The sequence below is a fragment of the Pleurodeles waltl genome, unplaced genomic scaffold (assembly GCF_031143425.1).
Source record: "Pleurodeles waltl isolate 20211129_DDA unplaced genomic scaffold, aPleWal1.hap1.20221129 scaffold_58, whole genome shotgun sequence".
Lineage (NCBI taxonomy): Eukaryota > Metazoa > Chordata > Amphibia > Caudata > Salamandridae > Pleurodeles > Pleurodeles waltl.
Genome location: NW_027150290.1, coordinates 2,042,520 through 2,068,309, shown reverse-complemented (window position 1 = coordinate 2,068,309; position 25,790 = coordinate 2,042,520). Strand labels below are relative to the sequence as shown.

The following is a 25,790-nucleotide window of genomic DNA, read 5'->3' as shown; positions in this document are numbered from 1 at the left end:
ACGCACACATAACACAATCACACACGCACACATAACACAATCACACACGCACACATAACACAATCACACACGCACACATAACACAATCACACACGCACACAACACAATCACACACGCACACATAACACAATCACATACGCGCACACATAACACAATCACACACGCGCACATAACACAATCACACACGCGCACATAACACAATCACACACGCAGACATAACACAATCACACACGCGCACATAACACAATCACACACGCGCACATAACACAATCACACACGCGCACACATAACACAATCACACACGCGCACACATAACACAATCACACACGCGCACATAACACAATCACACACGCGCACATAACACAATCACACACGCGCACATAACACAATCACACACGCACACATAACACAATCACATACGCGCACACATAACACAATCACATACGCGCACACATAACACAATCACACACGCGCACATAACACAATCACACACGCGCACATAACACAATCACACACGCAGACATAACACAATCACACACGCAGACATAACACAATCACACACGCGCACATAACACAATCACACACGCGCACATAACACAATCACACACGCGCACATAACACAATCACACACGCGCACATAACACAATCACACACGCGCACATAACACAATCACACACGCACACATAACACAATCACACACGCACACATACCACAATCACACACGCACACATACCACAATCACACACGCACACATAACACAATCACACACGCACACATAACACAATCACATACGCACACATAACACAATCACACACGCACACATAATACAATCACACACGCACACATAACACGCACACATAACACAATCACACACGCGCACACATAACACAATCACACACGCACACATAACACACGCACACATAACACACGCAGACATAACACAATCACACACGCAGACATAACACAATCACACACGCATACATAACACAATCACACACGCACACATAACACAATCACACATGCGCACATAACACAATCACACACGCACACATAACACAATCACACACGCACACATAACACAATCACATACGCGCACACATAACACAATCACACACGCACACATAACACAATCACACACGCACACATAACACAATCACACACGCGCACATAACACAATCACACACGCGCACATAACACAATCACACACGCGCACATAACACAATCACACACGCACACATAACACAATCACACACGCACACATAACACAATCACACACGCACACATAACACAATCACACACGCACACATACCACAATCACACACGCACACATAACACAATCACACACGCACACATAACACAATCACACACGCACACATAACACAATCACATACGCGCACACATAACACAATCACACACGCACACATAACACAATCACACACGCACACATAACACAATCACACACGCACACATAATACAATCACACACGCACACATAACACGCACACATAACACAATCACACACGCGCACACATAACACAATCACACACGCACACATAACACACGCACACATAACACACGCAGACATAACACAATCACACACGCAGACATAACACAATCACACACGCATAGATAACACAATCACACACGCACACATAACACAATCACATAAGCGCACACATAACACAAACACACACGCACACATAACACAATCACACACGCACACATAACACAATCACACACGCACACATAACACAATCACACACGCGCACACATAACACAATCACACACGCACACATAACACAATCACACACGCACACATAACACAATCACACACGCACACATAACACAATCACATACGCGCACACATAACACAATCACATACGCGCACACATAACACAATCACACACGCACACAACACAATCACATACGCAGACATAACACAATCACACACGCACACATAACACAATCACACACGCACACATAACACAATCACACACGCACACATAACACAATCACATACGCGCACACATAACACAATCACATACGCGCACATAACACAATCACACACGCAGACATAACACAATCACACACGCGCACATAACACAATCACATACGCGCACACATAACAATCACACACGCACACATAACACAATCACACACGCACACATAACACAATCACACATGCGCACACATAACACAATCACACACGCACACATAACACAATCACACACGCACACATAACACAATCACACACGCACACATAACACAATCACATACGCGCACACATAACACAATCACATACGCGCACACATAACACAATCACACACGCACACATAACACACGCACACATAACACACGCAGACATAACACAATCACACACGCAGACATAACACAATCACACACGCATACATAACACAATCACACACGCACACATAACACAATCACACACGCACACATAACACAATCACACACGCACACATAACACAATCACATACGCGCACACATAACACAATCACATACGCGCACACATAACACAATCACACACGCACACAACACAATCACATACGCAGACATAACACAATCACACACGCACACATAACACAATCACACACGCACACATAACACAATCACACACGCACACATAACACAATCACATACGCGCACACATAACACAATCACATACGCGCACACATAACACAATCACACAATCACACACGCACACATAACACAATCACACACGCACACATAACACAATGACACACGCACACATAACACAATCACACACGCACACGTAACACAATCACACACGCGCACATACCACAATCACACACGCACACATACCACAATCACACACGCACACATACCACAATCACACACGCACACATACCACAATCACACACGCACACATAACACAATCACGCACACATAACACAATCACACACGCACACATAACACAATCACATACGCGCACACATAACACAATCACACACGCACACATAACACAATCACACACGCACACATAACACAATCACACACGCACACATAATACAATCACACACGCACACATAACACGAACACATAACACAATCACACACGCGCACACATAACACAATCACACACGCACACATAACACACGCACACATAACACACGCACACATAACACAATCACACATGCACACATAACACAATCACACACGCACACATAACACAATCACACACGCGCACATAACACAATCACACACGCGCACATAACACAATCACACACGCGCACATAACACAATCACACACGCGCACATAACACAATCACACACGCACACAACACAATCACACACGCACACATAACACAATCGCGCACATAACACAATCACACACGCACACAACACAATCACACACGCACACATAACACAATCACACACGCACACATAACACAATCACACACGCACACATAACACAATCACACACGCACACATAACACAATCACACACGCACACATAACACAATGACACACGCACACATAACACAATCACACACGCACACATAACACAATCACACACGCGCACATACCACAATCACACACGCACACATACCACAATCACACACGCACACATACCACAATCACACACGCACACATAACACAATCACACACGCACACATAACACAATCACACACGCACACATAACACAATCACATACGCGCACACATAACACAATCACACACGCGCACATAACACAATCACACACGCGCACATAACACAATCACACACGCAGACATAACACAATCACACACGCGCACATAACACAATCACACACGCGCACATAACACAATCACACACGCACACATAACACAATCACACACGCACACATAACACAATCACACACGCACACATAATACAATCACACACGCACACATAACACGCACACATAACACAATCACACACGCGCACACATAACACAATCACACACGCACACATACCACACGCACACATAACACACGCAGACATAACACAATCACACACGCAGACATAACACAATCACACACGCGCACATAACACAATCACACACGCACACAACACAATCACACACGCACACATAACACAATCACACACGCACACATAACACAATCACACACGCACACAACACAATGACACACGCACACATAACACAATCACACACGCACACATAACACAATGACACACGCACACATAACACAATGACACACGCACACATAACACAATCACACACGCGCACATAACACAATCACACACGCGCACATACCACAATCACACACGCGCACATACCACAATCACACACGCGCACATACCACAATCACACACGCACACATAACACAATCACACACGCACACATAACACAATCACACACGCACACATAACACAATCACATACGCGCACACATAACACAATCACACACGCGCACATAACACAATCACACACGCGCACATAACAATCACACACGCAGACATAACACAATCACACACGCGCACATAACACAATCACACACGCGCACATAACACAATCACACACGCACACATAACACAATCACACACGCACACATAACACAATCACACACGCAGACATAACACAATCACACACGCACACATAACACAATCACACACGCACACATAACACAATCACACATAACACAATCACACACGCACACATAGCACAATCACACACGCACACATAGCACAATCACACACGCGCACATAACACAATCACACACGCGCACATAACACAATCACACACGCGCACATAACACAATCACACACGCGCACATAACACAATCACACACGCGCACATAACACAATCACACACGCGCACATAACACAATCACACACGCGCACATAACACAATCACACACGCGCACATAACACAATGACACACGCACACAACACAATCACACAATCACACATGCGCACATAACACAATCACACACGCGCACATAACACAATCACACACGCGCACATAACACAATCACACACGCAGACATAACACAATCACACACGCGCACATAACACAATCACACACGCACACATAACACAATCACACACGCAGACATAACACAATCACACACGCACACAACACAATCACACACGCACACATAACACAATCACACACGCAGACATAACACAATCACACACGCACACATAACACAATCACACACGCACACATAACACAATCACATACGCGCACATAACACAATCACACACGCACACATAACACAATCACACACGCAGACATAACACAATCACACACGCACACATAACACAATCACACATAACACAATCACACACGCACACATAGCACAATCACACATAACACAATCACATAACACAATCATACACGCACACATAACACCCCCCACCTGTGCCCTGGGGCCGGGGGGGGGGGGGGGATGCAGGGTTTACAGCGGGTGAATGCCATGTACAAGTGAGGGGGGGTCTATCTCTGCCCCCTCCTGGGCTGAGGCTTTGTTTCTCTTTGTTGTGCATGGGTTGCAGGTTCGTGTAGCGCCGGCTCACCCCGAGGGCATCGAGGCGCTTTACACGAGCACCAGGTTGGTTCTACAACCTCAGGTTCATCTCACAGGCCCCGGGACACGAAGCGTCCCCTATAGGTGCAGCAAGAGCTGCTCCAGTGAAACACGAGCCCCCCACACTGCCCCCGGGGGGGTCGGAGCTCAGCACGGAGCCGGGGCCCCCGGGGCAATAGTTCTTCGGCCGCTGATACTGAAACCAGCCGAGCTGACCTCCACGGACCCCGGGGGGCTCTTCACTGGGCTCCGGGGGTGACCGGTGGATGCAGCGGGGGGAGACCGGGGAGGAGCCGGGAGACCCTCTCCCGGGGGAGACGGTGGGGCCTGGGCTGCTCCAGCGGCTGCTACTACGCATGCGCGGGAGAGAAACGTCGTGCATCACTGCGCATGCGCGAGAGAGAAGGACGCGCCTCACTGCGCATGCGCGGGAGAGAAACGTGGTGGTGCATCACTGCGCATGCGCGAGAGAGAAGTAACATGTGGTACTGTGCGAGCCCGGGAGAGAGGCGTCACGTCTTACTCTGTATGTCAAGAAGTGTAATGTCTTTACTGCGCATCCTCATGAGATAAGTGTCCTGTCTTTACTACGCATGCTCTTTGGGTAAGTGTAGTCTTTACTGCGCACCCTCATGAGATAAGTGTAGTGTCTAAGCCCTTATGAGATGTTAGTGTCTTTACCACGCATGCCCATTATATAACGCGCTCTCTTTACTGCGCATGCCCGGGAGATAAGTGTACCCGCTGTTGAGCCTGTGTGCCAGGGACTAATCATCATGGTGAGATAACTCTGTGGGTTAACGCACCCGCTGCAGAGATATCAGTGTTTTCTCTAGTCCCAGTGCTGAATGAAAGTATCATAGAGGGTTAAAAGTCTCCTGCACAGCACATTATGTAACAAGAGATGACAGGTTGGTATTTCCTGTGAATGGGGAGTGGGTCACTGCTTTCAACACTGAGATCCTCTGTTACTTGCAGTTCATAGATTGTAAGTCACAGTACATCCTGTACATTGATTTACACTCATGATTTATTGTCTCTACATAATTAGTACGTGTGATATAAGCGCTCTTACACCCTCCATTGGGATGAGAAGCGCTATAAAAGAAATAAAACAAAATAGTGGTATTTAAATCCTAACTTGTGTGAATACTGGGAGGATCAACACATCCAAAGTTCTTACAGTGCTGTACGTGTCCTACATGCAGGGGCTGATCAAAGCCAAAAACATCCCTCACAAGTACCTGTGAGGAGACAAGCTGTGCGCCGTTGTTTCCTCCATTGCTTTTAGGTGAGAGGGTCGCGATAGCTCCCAGCCAGGATACTTCAAACAAGCAGCGGCACAGCCGACGGGTCTCGCCTGTACAAGAGCTATTGGTTTTAGCATTGTCTTTCTGCCCTGTTGTACATCAGTGTGGCTTCTGTTCAACATGGCTAAAAGGTAGTGGCGTGGAGTGTTGTGGAGTGGGGAAGGGAAGTGTTAGTAGGGAGGAGTACATTGTTGTAGAGTTGAGGGGAGGAGAGTAGAGTTCAGTGGTTCAGTGGCAGAGAGTGTTATGGCGTGGCGTGGGGTGGAATGGCTTCGAGTGGATTGAGAAAGTGGACCGGATTGGAGTAGAGTGGGTGGTTTGGATTGGAGTACAGTGGGGTGGATTGAAATAGGGTGAGGTGGATTGGAGTAAAGGGATAAGACTGGACGGGATGGGTGGATTGGACTGAAGTGATGGGACTAGGTTGGGTTGGATTGTGGTGATTTTTAGTGGGGTGAATTGGAGTGGGGCAGATTACACTGGAGTGGGCTGGATTGGATTGGAGTAGAGTGGGTTGGATAGGAGTAGAGTGGGGTGGGTTGGAGTGGATTGATTGGAGTGGGGTGGATTGAAATGGGGTGAGGTGGACTGGAGTAAAGGGATAAGACTACACGGGATGGGTGGATTGGACTGAAGTGACAGGACTATGTTGGGTGGATTGGGGTGATTTTGAATGGGGTGAATTGGAGTGGGATGGATTACACTGTAGTTGGGGTGAGTCGGAGTAGTGTGGGGTGGATTGGAAAGCAGTGGATGGATTGGAGTGGGGTGGATTGGATGGATTGGAGTGCACACTAACACGAGCAATGAGCACCTGACGCCATCGTTCCTTGTTGTTGGGCCGGGCGACATGGGCAGCGTTTGCACTGTACTTACCACACAGCACTGCCCCGATGCAACGCTGCATGGGGTTAGGAGTGGGATCGTGTTGGCAACACAAACTCAGGCATATCTCGTGATGCCTGGCAGACAGTACGAGGGAGTAGGAGGCCAGGCACGTACTGGCTGCAGTTAGTGATAGGCTCCAGCTCACAGAAGGTCAGCCCTTGAGTAAAGTCGCCACTCAGGCTTGGATTGGGATGGCAGGCAGTGGGGCACTGGGTGATGAGCCGGTGCCTCAGGGTCACCTGTGGGCCGGTTTTCCCTGTCAGACCATTGTAATATGGCACCAGCATCATGGACACTTCCCTGCCATGCTGTCAAACTAAGGCTGAGGTCCAGGTGTTGCTCTGGCCCTTAGGCAGGGCCACTGGAATTATGTGGCAAGGGAGGGCCAAATTATGCAGGAGAGTTGAGTAAATTATGCAACAAAAAAGGCAAATTATGTGGCATAAGGCAGCACATTTTGCACAGTATTACTTCATAATTTGTCATTTTCAAACCTGTTAACATTGTTTTGGCATTGTTGTCTCTCATTAGTACCAGTGTAACACCCAAATATAGCAATATAGTAACAAAAATGTAACTGCAAATGGCCTTCCACTTAGCGTCAATGCATGCGCTGTATTTTTAGTAACTTTTGAACGGTTTGAGCTGGAAACAATTTTTTTTGTTAAAATCTGCAGAATATGTAGCAGATGATGGATTATGTGGCAAATTTGTCAAATCTGAAATTATGCAAAAAATCCCTGCAGCCACACCATTGCATAATTTCAGTGGCCCTGCCCTTAGGGCATTCTCACCTCGGCCCCCTGCCCAGTGAGGCCTGGCTCAGAAGCAGTGTCATCCCCAGCTGGGCTATTACTTTCAGGCCATGGTGGGTGTTGGGAGGGTGGGAGTTTGCAGGGTCCTTGCTGGGGGTCCATTCTCACCTAAGCCCACAGAGCAGCAGCAGGTTTGTTCTTTTCTTGAGCCCTCCGCTGGCTGACGCCTGGCAGCGGAGGGCTCAGGAACAGATCCCCAGGCACCTGATGGTGCGTCTGGTGTTTAGAGGTAGCCATATGGATATCTTGCAGAGTATGAGAAGAATGTGGAAGCAGGAGGAGCTGACTGCATTGGTCTGCGCTGTCATGTTGAGCTTCTCATCCAGGATGAGTCCTAGGTTTCTGGCATGGTCAGTCAGAGTGGGAGTTGGTCCAAGCTCTGAACACCCCTTGGAGTCCCATGGATAGTTCTTGTTTTCAAAGATTAGCACTTCTGTCTTGTTGGAGTTGAGGTTCAGGCAGTTAGATCTCATCCAGTCTGCTATGTTGTTTACGCAGTTGGAAAAGTTGGTTCTAGCAATGGTGGACTTGTCTGTCAGAGAGAGAATAAGTTGTGTGCCATTGGCATAGGATGATGGTGATGCCTTTGTATCTGATGATGTTGCTGACGGGTTCATGTAGATGGTGAACAGAGTTGGGCTGAGTGAAGAACCCCGAGAGACTGCGCAGATCAGCTGCTTGGAATCCAGTGTATATAGTGGTAGTCTGAATCCTTGTGTTCCTTCTGTGATAAAGGATCCGATCTATTTAAGGGGTTGTCCTTGGAAGCCTGTCTTGTGGTGTCTTCTGACACTGGTGTTGTTGGAGACTGTATCGAAGACTGCTGGGAGGTCGGGTAGGATGAGGGCTGCAGCTTCTCCCTGGTCCAGTATAACGCAGATGTTGTTTATTTCCACAATGAGTGCCGTTGTCTCAAAATCCTGATTGGGTGTGGTCCAGTAGGTTGTTGTATTTGAGGTGGCTAGTGACACTTTGCTTGGGTAAGGAAGCAGAGAGATGGGACCAACGTTGTTCAGCTCACTGAGGTTGGGCGATATATAGATCTATATATATATATATATATTTTAGTTTTTAGGAGAGCATTGACTGTTGCATGCTTCCAGACTTTTGGGAATGTGTCAGATTTGATGGAGGTCTTGATGATGTGAGTGAGGGCTCTGCTGATTGGTGATCCTCCCATGTTGTAGATGTGGTGGGGTCATGGGTCTGTAGGTGCCACAGAGTGTGCTGTTTTCATGATTGCTGCAGTGCCTTCTTCAGTTACAGTTTTCCATTTAGTCAGGTGTTCGTATCGGTTTGTGGTGGTCAGGTGTGTGATCAGATCTTTGGGGGCTGGTTATTGTCAAAGTTGCTGTAGAACTTTTCTATTTTGCTGTGGAAGAAGTTTGATAACTTGTCACAGAGCTCCTGTGAATGAGTGATGGTGTTGGCTGTGGCCTCTGAGGTGGTGAACTCTTTGACAATTGTAAAAATCTCCTTGCAGCTGTTGGTGCTCGCCTCTAATAGTTTGGTTAGTATCCTTCATTCTTCGATTCCTAGAAGTTGGTGTTAGTGTCTTAGTGAAGGCGGTTCTGGCATTGGCATCATGGTTGGATCTCTATTTTCTTTATAGCTGCTTGCAGTAGACTTTCGATTCTCTGAGGTCCTCTGTATACCAGTTGGCTTGTTTGTCGTCTATTCTTTATTTGATGCTTTTGATGGGCATAAGAAAGTCTGCAAAGTTAATGATCCATTTGTTAAAGTTGGTGATGTTGTTGTCGAGGTTGTTGGTGGTGTTGGGTTGCTACGTTTTAAAGTTGTTAAGCCAGTCTGCCGCTGTTACTTTGTTCCAAGTCCGACTGGGTAGGTTGATGCTTGTGGGTGCGTTATCTTGCGCTGTGGTAATTTACAAGTTTATGATGGAGTGGGCATTCCATGTCAGCAGTGAGATGGAAGTTTTAGGTGATCCTGTCACTGGTGGTGAAGATTGGATCCAGGTGATGTCCTGCAGTGCGAGTAGGGTTATGATACCTGAGTCTCTCTACTCAACACAAAGGTATCCCATGACACCAGCCTCAACACTCCTTCACTCACCAAGCATGCTACAGAAATCTGGAACCTACTGCATGAATATTCACTGGACATTCTGTTTTTCAAGGAAACTTGATTGAACCTTTGCAACAGACACTGCCACAGCAATTGCAGACAACTACAAGATTGTTAGGCAGGACCTCCAGAACAAGCCCGGAGGCAGATTCGTCATCCTACTCTAGGACACAATCATCTGCTTTACCACCAGGGACTCCTCCGCCAGCTACATGGAACTCACATTCAAGCTCCACACCACAGCCTACTTCAGCCTATGAGGAATCCAAACCCTGCAGACCTCTGTGGCCCTGCTCCAACTACACTTCACAGACTTCAATACACCCCGCATCATCGATGCCAGCACCTTCATCCTCCTAGGTGATCTGAACTTTTACCTAGACGCCCATGCTGACCCACACTCCATAGCTTTCCTAGAAACCCTCGGAAACCCAGGGCTCACTCAGCACATTACCAGACTGACCTATGTTGCTGGTCATCTTGTGTCCCAATTTACACCTCCCTCCACAGCATCACAGTCAATAAGACAGTACTATTGACCTGGACAGACAATTGGCTTATCAGCTTCAGCATTCATGTCCCACATCTTGCATCATCGGAACTGCCCACTCGAGCTGGAACAAAATCACAGAAACCGACTGGACCAGCGTACTCAGATCTTAGGCTGACAAGAGACACTGCAAGCAACTGGAGCATAGGTGGAGATTCACCCAAGAGACCACAGACAAAGACACTAGTTGATCCCAATAGACAAAAGTACAACTATCACAGACCATATCAATGCCTGCAGGAAGATTATCACCACTGTCAAGGAGTTCACTGCCCTGTCAGCTGCCTCCCACTGTAATCCCCTCACTAGACCTCTGTGACAAACTCTCTGAATTCTTCCGCAACAACATTGCCTTCATCTGTGGAAACCTTGGCCGCAACCAGACCCCATCACCCAGGCCACTCAACTCCTCACTGGGGAGCACACCCTGACCTCCTGGAGCACCATCACTCAGACTCAACAAATGCTACCTTCAAGACAGTCCACTCAGGCTCCCCCTGACTCCTACCTAGAGACCACACTTTCACCAAATGACTCCCTCCTAAAAGCGAAGCTTTAACTATCAACCTCAATGGCTCCACCGACTCAGCCGATATCCTGGACACTTGGAAACCATCACTCTCCTGCTCAAACAGCCATCCGCAGACCCAGCCACACTGTCCAACTAACTACAGGCCCATCTCCATTCTACCATACCTGGCCAAAGTCTCAGAGAAGCTAATCAACCTATTCCTCACCAACCACTTCAACAACCATCAACACTTTGGCATCACTCAATCTAGTTTTAGGCCCAGCCACAGCATGGAAGCGTCACTCATGGGTGCCACAGACAACATCTGCATGATGCCACACAGAGTAGAATCTATATCCCTCATCCTCCTGGATCTCTCAGCAGCTGTCAGCACCATCTCACACCCTAGCCTCATCAGGCACCTGCTTAACATCAGCATCCAAGGACCCCCCCCGCTGGATCTGCTCCTCCTTAACTGAGAAAACACAAGCTGTCAGCCTGGCACTGTATTCCTAGGTAACCTGCAAAGTAATTTGTGGAGTAGCACAAGGCTGTTCTCTCAGCCCCATGCTTTTCAACGTATACATGGTTCTGCTGGACAACATCACCTGAGAACACAACATCAGCATCCTCTCCTACGCTGATGACTTGCAACTGATCATTTCCCTCTCAGACAGGCCCCCAACACAAGAAGCACGATCACCACCTGCATGACGAATGGATGAAGTCTAACTATCTGAAGCTCAACACCAACAGTTCAGACGTAGTAGTCTTCGGCTGCAGCACCTTACCTGGGAATTCTAACTTGTGGTGCCGAACTAGAGCCTACATCCTCACTCAGCAGCTATGCCAGGAACCTTTGGATCATCAAAGACAACAAACTGGATATAAAGAGGCAAGTGAAGGACATCACAGCATCGTGCTACTGCACCCTGAAAATGGTAATGAAGATCTACAAGTGGCTCCCCAACCATACCATGAAGACCGTCACCCATGCTCTCATCACCAGCAAACTGCACTGTGAAACACCCTCACTGCCGTAATTTTCAAACAATGAACTGGAAGGTTTTAATCCATCCAGAACTCAGCAGCAAGGCTGATAATCAAACTCCCACACACACACCACACCTCAGGGAGCTCCACTGGCCTCCTATAAACATATGACTTCACTTCAGATCCCTTAGACATACATTCAAGGCACTACACAACCTTATTCCTGCTTACCTAAACAGTAGCATCACCTCCGGCCATCCACACAGATATCTCTGCTGTGTCTGACTGCTACTCGCACACATCCCACGCATACACAGAAGCAAAGCCAAAGGCCGAGCGTGCTCACATATTTGCTACTAAAGCCTGGAATGACTTAGCTCGTCACATCTGAGCCTCATTCTCACTTCTTGAGTTACGTAATAGGCTGAAGGCTTGTCTCTTGAAGTAAACCCCTCTAAAGACAGATTTCGCTCCAGCAGGAGCATAGTGCTAGGACACCCTCACAATTGATAGCATGATCACAAATGCTTGTAACATAACCCGATCAGGCTCATCCTGATGGAATTACATTGGCTCCACTTGCCGGGCCACAACATCTTCAAACCGGATGCATCATTTACAAAGCCATCATGAATAACACCTCTGCTTATTTTGCAGACAAGCTCACCGTCACTGTTGTTTTCAGCACACCCACAGCCTGTACATCATCAGACTGGAGACTAAGAAGTGTGAAAAAGCAAAACCAAGGAAGCAGTCCTTTGCCTTCTCTACACCAAGGATGTTGAACAACATTCATGTATCCATCAGGACCGGTCAAAGGCTGCTCCAATTTAGGAAAGAGTTGAGGACAAAGCTTTTTAAGGAACACTACATCACAGTATAGTAACAAGCCACAACCCAGCCACATCTCTAATCACTTGTTGATCGTTGGCTTGTCTTTGACACAGTACAGCCCGCTGGAGCCTTTTGGTCCTATACAAATATCACATACATACAAATGTACGCACAGGCGTGCATACAATAATATACCCAGATAAATAGCAGGCCATTTTATTTATTAATTTCCTACAGATTTCATATGCAAAATTTAACGGAGCAAAACTTTATCGCCTCCTATATTGACTTATGGAATAAACACCTCATTGTTTATAGTTACGATCCCTGTGCAAATCAGTGTTTGTGAGGGGATTGTCCTTTAACGACCCACTTGTAATCAGGCCCTGAGTCTTAAAATGTAGTATTTAATCTATGTCTTTATATTTAAAGTGGTCTTCAGCCCCTCCCCGTCAGTTTACTCATTACATGTTTTTAACTTTAAGAAACAGATCTAAGTGTCTCAGTCTCTGCTTTCATTAAATGTGAAGAGGACAGAATGTGGTGGGAAGTTAACATTAAGTTCAATGTAATTAAGATGGATGCAGGGTCACAGTTTTCTTGATTTCACTGAGTGCAGCAGACGAGATAGAAACTTCAAGGTTTTTGTTCCAGACACAGGTTCCCTCCCGGGATGCTTCTTGCTGTTTCTCAGAGGAGGAGTGGAATCTTTTACAAGAATGGCAGAAGGAGCTTTGTGGGAACCTGATGAAAGAAATTCACCGAGCACTGGTCTCGCTGGGTAAAGTTGCACTATTGACCAGTACCAAGAAACGTTGTTTTCCGGATGCTGCATGTGTGCATTATTGCAGAATTGTGGGAGCAAATTTTCTTTTGATGTTCTATCTTTTTTCTATCTCTTTCATTCTTCCAGGAGTAATGATCTGGGTATGTTGAGGTGGAGTGGGTACTCCAGAAAAAGAGACAGCCATGGTTATGATGGATGCTTAAAGATTGTAAGTGGTAAAATGGGAAAAGCGGCCACTGGACAGGGACAGTCGTAAATTAGGGCATACTTACGACACAAAGGCTGTGCACGGTGGGTGGTGGTGGTGGGGGGTGTTGGCTGCCCGGAAAGAGGGGTGCAGAACCCGGCAGCCAACCACATGCTGCGAACAGCCAAAGTGCGGCCGGGCATTAGCCGCTCGCGGAGGGCTGGGCGTAGGACCTTCCTGTCTGCATTAAACTAATAATATTAGCGAATGAGATGTAGTTTGTTATCTGGACGAGTAAGTTGCTCATATGCTATTGCCTACTGTAGTAAGTCTGCTTTCCAGGCTTTTCCGTCGGGCTATAGACGCCACCCAATGTATTGCAATCCACCTCCCCGCCAACATCATACTGAGCGCCATCCTTCGGGTCTTCATTTAAGAAGCGTTTCCTTCGTGTCATCACGCTAAAGAGGAACATTTTGATAGAAACGGAAGCTTGCATCTGCTGTAAACTGCAGGGCTGGCGGGGTATTTCTTAGTCCATTTGTTTGGACTCATGTAGGTTCTGTGTAAATAGTGAAACCATACTTGCTTGAATTTTGCCATGGGGGATACCTACTTGACTTTTTCACATGCCCTCATTTATTCGGACACAGTCAATTGATCTGAACAGTTAGCACTGCATCGGTCCTTAGCCTGATCTGTCGTGCCACCTTTATCTGTCACTAAGGCCGCATGTAAATGTGTAAGTCAGCCCTGCCAAGTACCAGGCATCAAGGATTAAACTAATGTATTGTAGTGCTGGTGTCCGCATGACTCTGCCAGTCCCAGTATCTCTTGTAAGACTCTGTGTTCCTATTCTTTATCTGGGGGCGAAATCCAAATCCCTGGGGCAATGCGTGCTAATACGTTCTGATGCAAGTGAGACTAAATAAAGTTCCACTCATGAATGGGAGCATCTATGCCACAAACATGAACCAGACACAGGTTTTCGAGTCTCAGGCCCGCTGTTGTCACAGGACACACAATTTACAGTGCTGCTACGAGGGGATTATAATTGTGTCATTAACTGCAGCAGCCACGTCCTAACACCTCTAGAAACCAGTATTATATAAACACAAGGCAGCAGGCTATATTTCCATGCACCTAACCCCTATCACCTAACATGTACTAGAGATTCAATAGAAATCAACAAGTTGAATTCCAATTCATAGTAGCAATCCAATTGAAATCCTCTCTTTTTTCTTCATTTTCTTTTTTAAATAGGCACATATTCATAGCAGACACAGCCAACGGGTTTCGTCCATACAACGGTTTTCGTCCATTACAGGGCTGTAATACCATGGATATAGATTTCTTACAATACAAAGATATATACATACAACAACTTAAAGACATGTCTGTCTTTTTTTGCTTTCCTTGTCTTTTTTGTACTCTTAATAGGCATTGTGTAAGTTATCTATATGGTGTTTCACGTGTGTGTGTATGTATATATCTTTAAGTTGTTGTATATATATTTATGTTTGTATTGTAAGAAATCTATATCTATTGTAATACAGCCCTGAAGAAGTCCTGTTTTATAAATGAAACACGTTGGCTGTTTCTGCTATGAATATGTGTCTATTTCAAAAAGAAAAAGAAGAATAAAGAGAAGATTTAAAATGGATTGATACTATGAATTGGAATTTTTAACCTGTTTAGGGTGGTGCAACGTTGAGAAATTATTTGTTTACAGTACCTCTAGAAACCAGGTTGCTAAAAAGGGGATGAGTTCCAGATACACAAAGAGCTCTTGCAGTTCTTTAGTAAAATACGCCTGCATTTCTTCTTCACAGACAGAACTGAGATCGACACCAGGGAATTGCAACCAAATATGAACTTGAGAAATAAATCCACATTCAACCCGCCCTCTCACATGATCCCCAAACGAGGTATTGACCTTGAAGAGGCAGTACTGAAAGATTTTGAGAGGAACAAGAAAAAGGCCATACCCCTATTTTACAAACTCTCTTAACTGGAACAGTCATCCATTAACACTCTCAGCACGGACACTACTATTACTATTAAACCGGCTGACGAAGGCGGTGCAGTTGTCATCCTTGACACCGTTACTTACAGAGCCAAATGCCTTAAGCAGCTGAGTGTGAGAAGTTCCTATCCACCTCTCAAACGAGACCCTACCAAGCAGTTACAATCCACTATCAAGCTGTTGCTAAAGGAAGATGGCTTTCTTATTGCAAGTGACCCTGTTTTACTCCACTTCTGCACACTCCCTAAAATTCAATAACCACAACGGCCTCCTCCCACCAGACCTATTATCTCAGGCGTTGGTTCCTTACTCAAACTACTGTCCCAGTTTGTTGATTTCTTCTAACGACCCCTTGTCCGTGAGATGCCTACCTACCAATAAGACACTAAAGATGTCCTCAAAAGCCTCAATGGCCTTGCCTTTGACACAGAGACTGATTTCTTGATCTCTTTTGATGGCGAGTCGCTCTACACATACCTCCCCAAGATCAGACTATTGCTACTGTACAGTCCATGATTCGGGCTACTGCCCATTACTTTCTTACATCTGTTTCTTTCACCATGAAATGTGCACATCTGGCCACGAAAGAAAACTGTTTCCGTTTTGAAGACCACTTGTATTTACAAACTTCTGGGACCTCTATGTCCAGCACCTTCGCCCCCAGTCTGGTAAATGTATACATGCATGCTTTTGAGACATGTTCTCTCTCCTGGCAATCTATACCGCTCCAACATCAAGGTTTGGAAGCGGTTCATTGAAGATATTTTTGTTAGCTGATGTGGAGACGCAACTTCGATCACATTCTGAACTCTCAGAATAATTTCCTGAGATTCGCATACGAGTATAGCAAAGAGAAGCTCCCCTTCCTTGACCTCTTGATCCATTCCTCAGCAGGCCTTTTGGAAATCGAACTGTATAAGAAACCCATGGCACAGAACACCTTACTTTCGTACCACAGCTTTCACCCAAGTCCCTGAGGGCCAATCTCCCATTTGGCCAGTTCATACTCAATTGTTCTCAAGTTCATAAATTCAATGAACACGACAAAACTCTGTCCTAAACTCTGTCCATCCATTTCTTAGACAGACAGTGTCCTGCTCCACTAATACATGCAGCAGCCAAGAGAGCCAGGAATAATACGCAGAAAACACTCTGGCCCTAATTTTGACAATGGCGGTATAAGCCGCCTACTGCTGCTGCGACGGCCACCAAAAGACCATAGCAGTGGCCACCATCCATCTGCCAAATTATGACCACAGCCGGATTCCCTCCACAGCAGCGCCACGCCAGTAGACCGGTGCCAGCCATGTCGTGGCACATGATACTGCCTGGCGGTGTTCTGCTGGAGGGCCCTGTTGGCGGTAGCAGCGCCCCGTCCCCTGCCAGAAGACCCTCTGGATGCAGGTAAGGAGGGCTTCCGACAGGGGCGGGGGTGTTGTGTGTGTGTGGGGGGTTTAGTGCATGAATGTGTGAGTGTGTGCGTGAATGCGACTGTGTGTGTAGTGTTGTGTGCGTGGGTGTATGCATGTGGGAGAATGTGTGTGCAAATGGAAATGTGAATGCGTGTAAGAATGCGTGTGCAAGAATGAATGGATGTATGCGTGAATGAATGCGTGTATGACAGTGTGAGTGAGTGTGTATGTGTAGTGCATGTCTGCGAGTGTGCGTGAAGGGGGGGCTGAGGGATTGGAAGGGGGAAGCTTGGATAGGGGTCATCTGAGGAGTGTTTGGGGGGGTTGGTGAGCCTCCTACTAGGAATTCCCTGCCACAGGTAGGGCCTACAGCCATGGTTTTCGTGGCGTTGTGAACGCTATGAAAACCATAGCGGTAGGCAGGCTCATTAGCAGCTGCCAGGAGGGAGATTGTTATTTCCGGCCCGGCGGCTGCTACTGCCATGGTGGTAGGAATGGTAAATAGGTGGGTTAGCTGCAGCCAACCCGCCAGTGTCATAATGTGGCAGTATGGACTGCCAGCCTGTTGGCGGTACTACCGCCACATTAACGCCTACCGCAGGGGTCATAATGACCCACTCTGTCTCTCATGAAGCACAAGCGTCTCTCTCACTCTGTCTCTCCTGAAGAGAAGTCCATCTCTCACATTATGTTTTGTGAGGGGAGTGAGGACTTCGCTCACATTGTAAGGGTGTGCACATCTGTCACTTTGTCTTGGAATTTTTGGACTGTACCTGACGTGTTGTGCTCAATATCCGCTCCACCCATAAATGTGTGTTGATGGACATGTGTTGTGTAAGACAAACAGCAGATTCTGCTCAATATTGTATATTGCCCCTTGTAGCATTATTAATTTGTGATTTCTTTCTCTAATAGGCCCTCTGATTGCTAGCACTGTCTTTTCATTGAGAACGAAAGGAACACAACTGCTCCACCCTCTGGATAACAATGAGTCCGAGAGAAGAAACAGTGTCACATGTTCCCCAAGTAAGTAAGGGGTGCTTTAGCCTTGATGTAAGAATGACAGCTTCATGCACGACTGGAGCTGCTTACCCAGCGCACTGAGCATATGATCACGGCAACCATGATGGGATGGGTCAAACATCAGCAACAAAGAGAACAAGTCCAATTTTGCAATAAGTTCCTGGAATATTAATGGGCTACTTGACAAACTGGAGGACAAGTGCCTACTCAACTACCTAACGTCATTCCAGATAATAATGCTGCAAGAGACTTGGACAGAATCCCCTCCTACAAGTACAGGATTTGTGAGTTATCATGTCCAGGCAACAAGGAGGGCTCGCTTTGGGTGCTTGAGTGGTGGGCTCATCACATATCTCAGAATAACAATGAAGGGGCACCATCATACGTCTCCAGTAACGTGCAGTAACCTGTGACAGTTCTCACTGTGACTCAAGGCTCCTCCACCCTCCATCTAGCCCTAATGAATATCTATATCCCACCGGGAAAAACTCACAAATTAGAAGCTGCACGTCAGCTGAAAGAGAATATTGAAGAACTAGTTAATAATGTTCCATGCCCTCAACTGATCCTAAGCGGTGATTTTAACATGAACCTGCTGAGATCAGAACCCTCTGACGAAGCCACTTTGGCACAGAACTTTCTCTGGCAGATACAGGACCAAGTTCTACCTGTAACTTGCAAGGGGGACAAACTAGGGGAACAACTCATAAAAGAACTTAAAGCAATGGGACTCCGACCTGCCAACGGCCGCTAATGTACGGACCAACCTCCCCATTAATATTTTTTAATCAAAAAGCACGATCAATAATAGACTACACAATTTTATCCCTACCCCCTTTCAGCCGAATTTTGAAATTTCAGTTAACAAGCAGAGGGGAGAGCGATCACTTACCGCAAGAGCTGCATTTTACTCACCCAATTGAACAACATGAACCTTCAGACGCGTTGCAGCGAGCCACATATATATCTAATAGTAGGTGAATTAAGTGGTCCTCTAAGACCACTCCTCCGCTGGCAGAGACAGCCAAATGATTATGGCCCCTTAAATCAAACCTCGCAGACCCTGAGCAAGCACCACAAATAACCTGGGACGAGTTTGTAGTAGAGCTTCTGGCATCCTACCATCAGCAGCTTCAAGGAACAAGACCCCACAGCTTACAAAACCCTTCATCCAGAAGGTATACAAAGACACTTAAACCAAACTTAAATTCCGCCCTTCGATGTCTTCAGAAAGAACCTAGGAACGAGGCCCTGAGAGCGCTGGTATCTACCTCTAGACAGTCCTACAGAGGCCACTTATGGACACATCAAAGAGACAAGGCAGCTGCGCTAGCAGCAAAACATTTGCACGCATCAAAGACAAATCGGCATGCACAGTTCTAGAGGCTTATTAACAGCCTAAGCTCTGCAACACACTCATCCTCTATGATTAATATCTCAGAGCCCACCTGGCATCAGCATCTCTCACACCACTTTGGCCTTTCAACCAAGCGCTCTGTAGGTGAGGCAAAAGCATCAGCATGTACCTCCACCGGCTCTCCAAAACAACAGCTCAGCTACTTTTCGGTTTCCTCAGAAACAGCGAGGATGAGAATTATTAAGTGCCGGAATGAGGGAGCACCGGGACCCAATGGTATTCCTGCCGCCCTGTACAAAGAGGACCCAGATTTCTGGGCAAAACATCTCTCGACACTCTACAATTGCATTCTTGCTACTAACATCATCTTGCAAGCATGGAGAGGCTCAACTATCACCTCTATCTACAAAGGGGGTGTAACTAACGACCCAGCAAATTACTGATTAGTAGCACTCCTAGATGTCGAATCACAAGTCTTTGCAGGAATTCTCTTGTAAGAGCTCGAAACCTATGCTACTATGAACAACCTGATCTAAAGGGGTGGGCACTACTGCCAATCTTATGTCCATCGCACTATTAATTGATCAATGCCAACGTGCCAAGAAGTCCCTCTTTCTTTCTTTTATAGACTATAAAGCTGCATTTGATCGAGTAGACAGAGGGAAACTCTGGTTAAAACTCACAAGTTGGGGTATTCCCTCCCAGTTGTTGAAAGCAATAGTCCTTCTCCACACAGATACCTGGGTGAGGGTCAAATTGTGTGGTGGGATGCACCTTTCCAGGAAAATTCCCACTCTTCAGGGTCTGCATCAGGGGTGTGTACTTCCACCCCTTCTCTTTAATTTACTTTTGGCTGACTAACCGGCGGAGTTGACAAGGTGAACTCACATTCACCAAGGCTGGGGCAAACTACCATGACAAGCTTGATGTACACCGATGATATCATCCTTTTCAGTCACACTAGAATAGGCCTGCAGAGGCTACTTACAGCAACAGCTGAATTCTCTGGAAAAAATGTTCTTCTCATTAATTTGAATAAAGCAAAAATCATGCCCTTTAAGACGACTGGGCGGCTGCGACATCAGTGGTACTTGGGTAACACTACGGTTGAAATAGTGCGTGAATACAAACACCTAGGGGTTCTTCTTGACAGCAATGGCTCCTTCAAACCCCACCTGGAGTACCTCAGTCGGAAATCCATATCACTTGCATTCGCATTCAACAGCGTTAAAAAAGCAACTGGTCCTTCAACCTACCTGCCGCTATTAAAGGTCAACCAAGCCAAATAATACCAACAATTACATATGGCAGCGAAGTTCTAAGAGGCCAGGGGAACGACCACTTCGACAAAACGATCACCAAGCTTTTCAAGAGGTTGTTCAGCTTACCAAATTATGTTTCACCGGCCCAAGTTCGCCTAGAATTTGGCCTGGTTAGGCAGACTCTAGCAAGGAAAGGGGCATTTATCAACCTAATCCATAAGCTTAAGGTACCAAAAGAAGGCTCCCTAAGCTCTTATTTGGGCAGAAATGACTTCGGAGTCAACCTCCGCCTTCTGTCTCTACCTCGAGTCCTCCCTGACAACATTGGGCCTGGTAGATCAACTACTCCAACTCAGCTCACATCAGCTTGTCAAACGTGCAACAAAAGTAAGTGTCAAGTCTCTCTCACATCTTCAGGAAAAAGAGGCTTTATCGAAATGAAGCCCTGCCTGGCTGGTTCTGTCATCATACGGCTCTCTAATCCCACAGCTATATGTGGGAGCAGCAGTTAATCCACGGATTAAAGCAGCCCTTATGAAATACCGAATGGGCTGCCTTCCAACACGTGTCCATCTTCCTAGGTGGACGAGAGTCAATATGCCGGACACCTGTCGACTATGTGGGCTGGCTCCGGAAACGCTGATCCATCAGATATGCCTATGTAAAAGCATTACAGCTTTTCGTAACAGGCTCCTACGACCAGTTTGGCTCCAAAGAGGGCTACGTAGGTGCAGACCGTCGATATAAGCAGGCTTTAAAGGGGACGATGTACAACTCAGCTGCAGACTGGCTACATTTTTGGATAAATTAGGGTGCCTTCTTCAAGAGACTGAACAAGCGAGACAAACGTGCACAATCAGCCTGCAAGCAAAGTCTTTGTACTCCGCAATTCAGCTGAAACATTTTCACGCAAATCGAATTTTATTACTGTATTCTAAGATACCCTTGCCTTTTGTTTTTTTCTTTTCTCTTTCTTCTTTTCTATTTTTTCTTTTCCTTCTTTTTCTTTCTCTCTCCTTTCTTCGTGTAATGGTTTTTACTGACTGAACATGTGATAAATAAAAAAATACAAATACAAAATACACTGCCATTATACAATGTACATTACCTCCCACAACGGGCTCCCTCTGTGAGCAATCCACTGCCAGTACACCCCCTGCAGAACTGTGACGTCTAAATTGGGTCGACAGTAGTCCACCAGACTGACGACTAGGAGAAGCACTCCATCGTGGCCGTCGGCGGCTCAACTGCAATACATCTAAATTCGGTGGTCGGAACCCTGTCTACTTGACCGAGTACTCGGGTCCGCCGCCACTGCAGTAATACCGTCAAGATCTAAGTCAGGCCCATGTGTTTGACATTAAAGAGTTACTATTTCCACTTGAATCTATGCTACTTTGGGAAAAGCGTTTGGTAAATAAAGGACTATAGTGACTGCTCCCATTCAAATCTCAGCTACATTGGGCAAGGTTTGGTCATTAAAATTATTAACTATTCTATAAACAGTCCAATGTATATACTAAATGTTCTGAAATGTAACACTTTAAAATTTCACTACCACGTAAACTAAATGTGTTAGTCAAAGAGTCAAATATTAGAGAGTCAAATATTAAAATCTATACTTAACGTTAACATTTTTTATTATATGCATATGAACTGTAATAATTACTAAAAGCTTTACAACTTATAAGTTATATTTATAGTACTTTTTTGAAATTGTGAAAATTGAAATAAAGTTAAAAAAATAAATTTTAAATTATATATACAAAAATGTATTTACAGTACATAAATATACACCATTAAAACATTAAATATATAACTATAATTTTGTAAGAAGTTTTTTGTTAAATATATTTTCTTTAAGATATAATTTAAAAATGTAAATTTATTAAATGTATAAATACATATTTTTATAAACGTGTATTGTATTAGTTTTTAAAAACAACAAATACAATATACAGTGCTAGATTGTGTACTATACACATATTCTGCTGAATTACATTTTGTTCACAGTGACAATCTAGCTGTGATGTGTCAAAAGGTAGCAACTACTTGCACACTTTAGGAATTGTGGGGAACCATTGGCCTGCAGGACATTAGCTAGGGCTGGGCCAGTAACTAAGAACCACAACCTTAGCCTACTAAATTTATATTTGAAGTATATACAAAATGTTTAAAATGTATTAGTAAAAATGTTATTTATCATATTTTAGAAATATTAATTGTAAGTAAAACACCATAACAAAATAAAAATATTGAATTACAAATATTAATTAAAAAATAATCAATATTATTGTAAAAAACACTTTAATTTTATTTCACATTTTAAAAAAAGGTGCCTATCTTTTTAATAAACTCCCCATCCTTTTCCCCTTTAAACATCCCACTACTAAAAACAAATTTCCAAATTGAAAATAAAATTACCAGGTAACACTAATACAATACACATTTCTCACATATTTATTTGTTCACGATTTTTTAAAACATAGAAAATACACAAAAAATTTAAGTTAACCACTCAAGTCAGTAAAACTCTTAAACATTATTACTAGACACCAAGTAAAAATGTATACCACCTCTACTATTACAAAAATATTGAAAACACCAATGACAATCATTTTAACAATTACATTGAAAACACACACTAAAAAATATATAGTCTTACCTAAGATATTCCTGTCAACTATATTTTTGATATCACAATATTCTTGTAACACTATTCTGGTAAGACTATTTCGAACTCAATATCTTGGTTAAACACGCTTGGATGTGTACAAAGGAATGTGTCCCTATTGACTATCGTAATTTCCTGTGTCCTTAAATATATACAGAGGAGGGTGCTTAATGCATGCATGAATGCCTTCTGTGCTCATGAGGTTTCAACAGAGGAAGCTTTATGATTGTCATATTGTATGTCTGAATGCCTTTGGTTCTCCGATGGCTACAGAGGGGATTTATCACAAACACAAGATCACTTAACAGTACAGAAGTGAGACTAAAGGTACCACTTTAAACAAGTAGAATGAGCAAAGACATAGGGGGTCATTATGAGTTCAGTGGACGGTTTTTACCTTCTGCCGAACTTCTGACTGGGAGGTCGCCGACACACAGGCTACCTCCCCCAGCCCTATTATGAGTTTCCCCCTAGGTCTATGGGCGGAAACCTTAGTTTCCACTCGCTGGCATAGCGGGAAACAGGCTACATCATCCTCGCAATGTTCACTGTCTGCAAAGCGATGGTGCTGGCTAGGGGGCCCTGCACTGCCCATGCCAAGTGCCCTGATGGATTAGGACCGCCACCACCTCCAGATCGCTGGGATCTCCAATCCTGGCGGAGCTGGCGGTTCCCAGGCAGTCCGACCACCATCTGCGCGTTTTGCGGCCTAGTGACTGCCAGACTCGTAATGACCCCCATAGTGTAACGGCCTCAACGAAGAACTAACATCGTCTCCAGAAAATTGAAATTATGTTACATTTATACACTAGGTGACCCAAACACCAGCCATTGTGAGTTATTGATCCTAAAAAGAGAAGAAAATGTCCAACTGAACAGCCCCCAGGAAACAGATGAAAGAGAAGATTGTCTTAGTAGAGGTAAGAATATTGGAAATATCAAAATACCTCCGCCTTTCTGAATCCTTGTCTTGGGAAATTACCCACTATAGCCCTCTACAATTTCTAGAGCAAGATTGTGCAAATAATGTGGAATAGTGTGTATCACCTGTAGTGTTACAAACCTCTGACTCACAGGAAGACTGTGTCATATTCACCTGTGCAGAAATGGTTGTGCCTCTGCAGGAAACTGGATTGTTAGACTGTCAGGCCTTTAGTCTTGATATAAGCTATGGCTGAACTCAAGCACTGTGAAAACAATCATGTTCCTAAACATAAAAAAGGTTTCTGTGAGGACTTCTAAACTTACTTTTTGTAGTTTGGTACAAGCAATTGCATTCCTCAAACAAAAGTGCATTTGGCATATGTAGTGTTGCACCAAAACAACATTAAAGTTAGTATATAAGTCCAAATTCATATCAAATGTAATTAGCAGAAAACAATTTAACAACTAAAATGTCAGAAATAAAGCTGATGTACAGATCAGGCAATATTAAAAAATGTACTTGGTTGTTTTTTATTAAATCTTAGTAGGTGTTACTTTAAACCTATCAGCCAGTTTTGATTTGCAAAACTGCCTCTAGGAGACA

At 45.1% G+C, this 25,790-nt stretch overlaps 1 long non-coding RNA gene across 1 annotated transcript; it reads left to right on the top strand.

The window, feature by feature from the left end:
* Positions 1-6,281: 6,281 nt before the first annotated feature.
* On the top strand, positions 6,282-25,182 carry LOC138278800 (uncharacterized). The gene is made up of 4 exons (XR_011200865.1): positions 6,282-6,459; positions 14,189-14,315; positions 18,862-18,972; positions 25,075-25,182. It is a non-coding gene; the product is annotated as an uncharacterized lncRNA (long non-coding RNA).
* Positions 25,183-25,790: the final 608 nt, after the last annotated feature.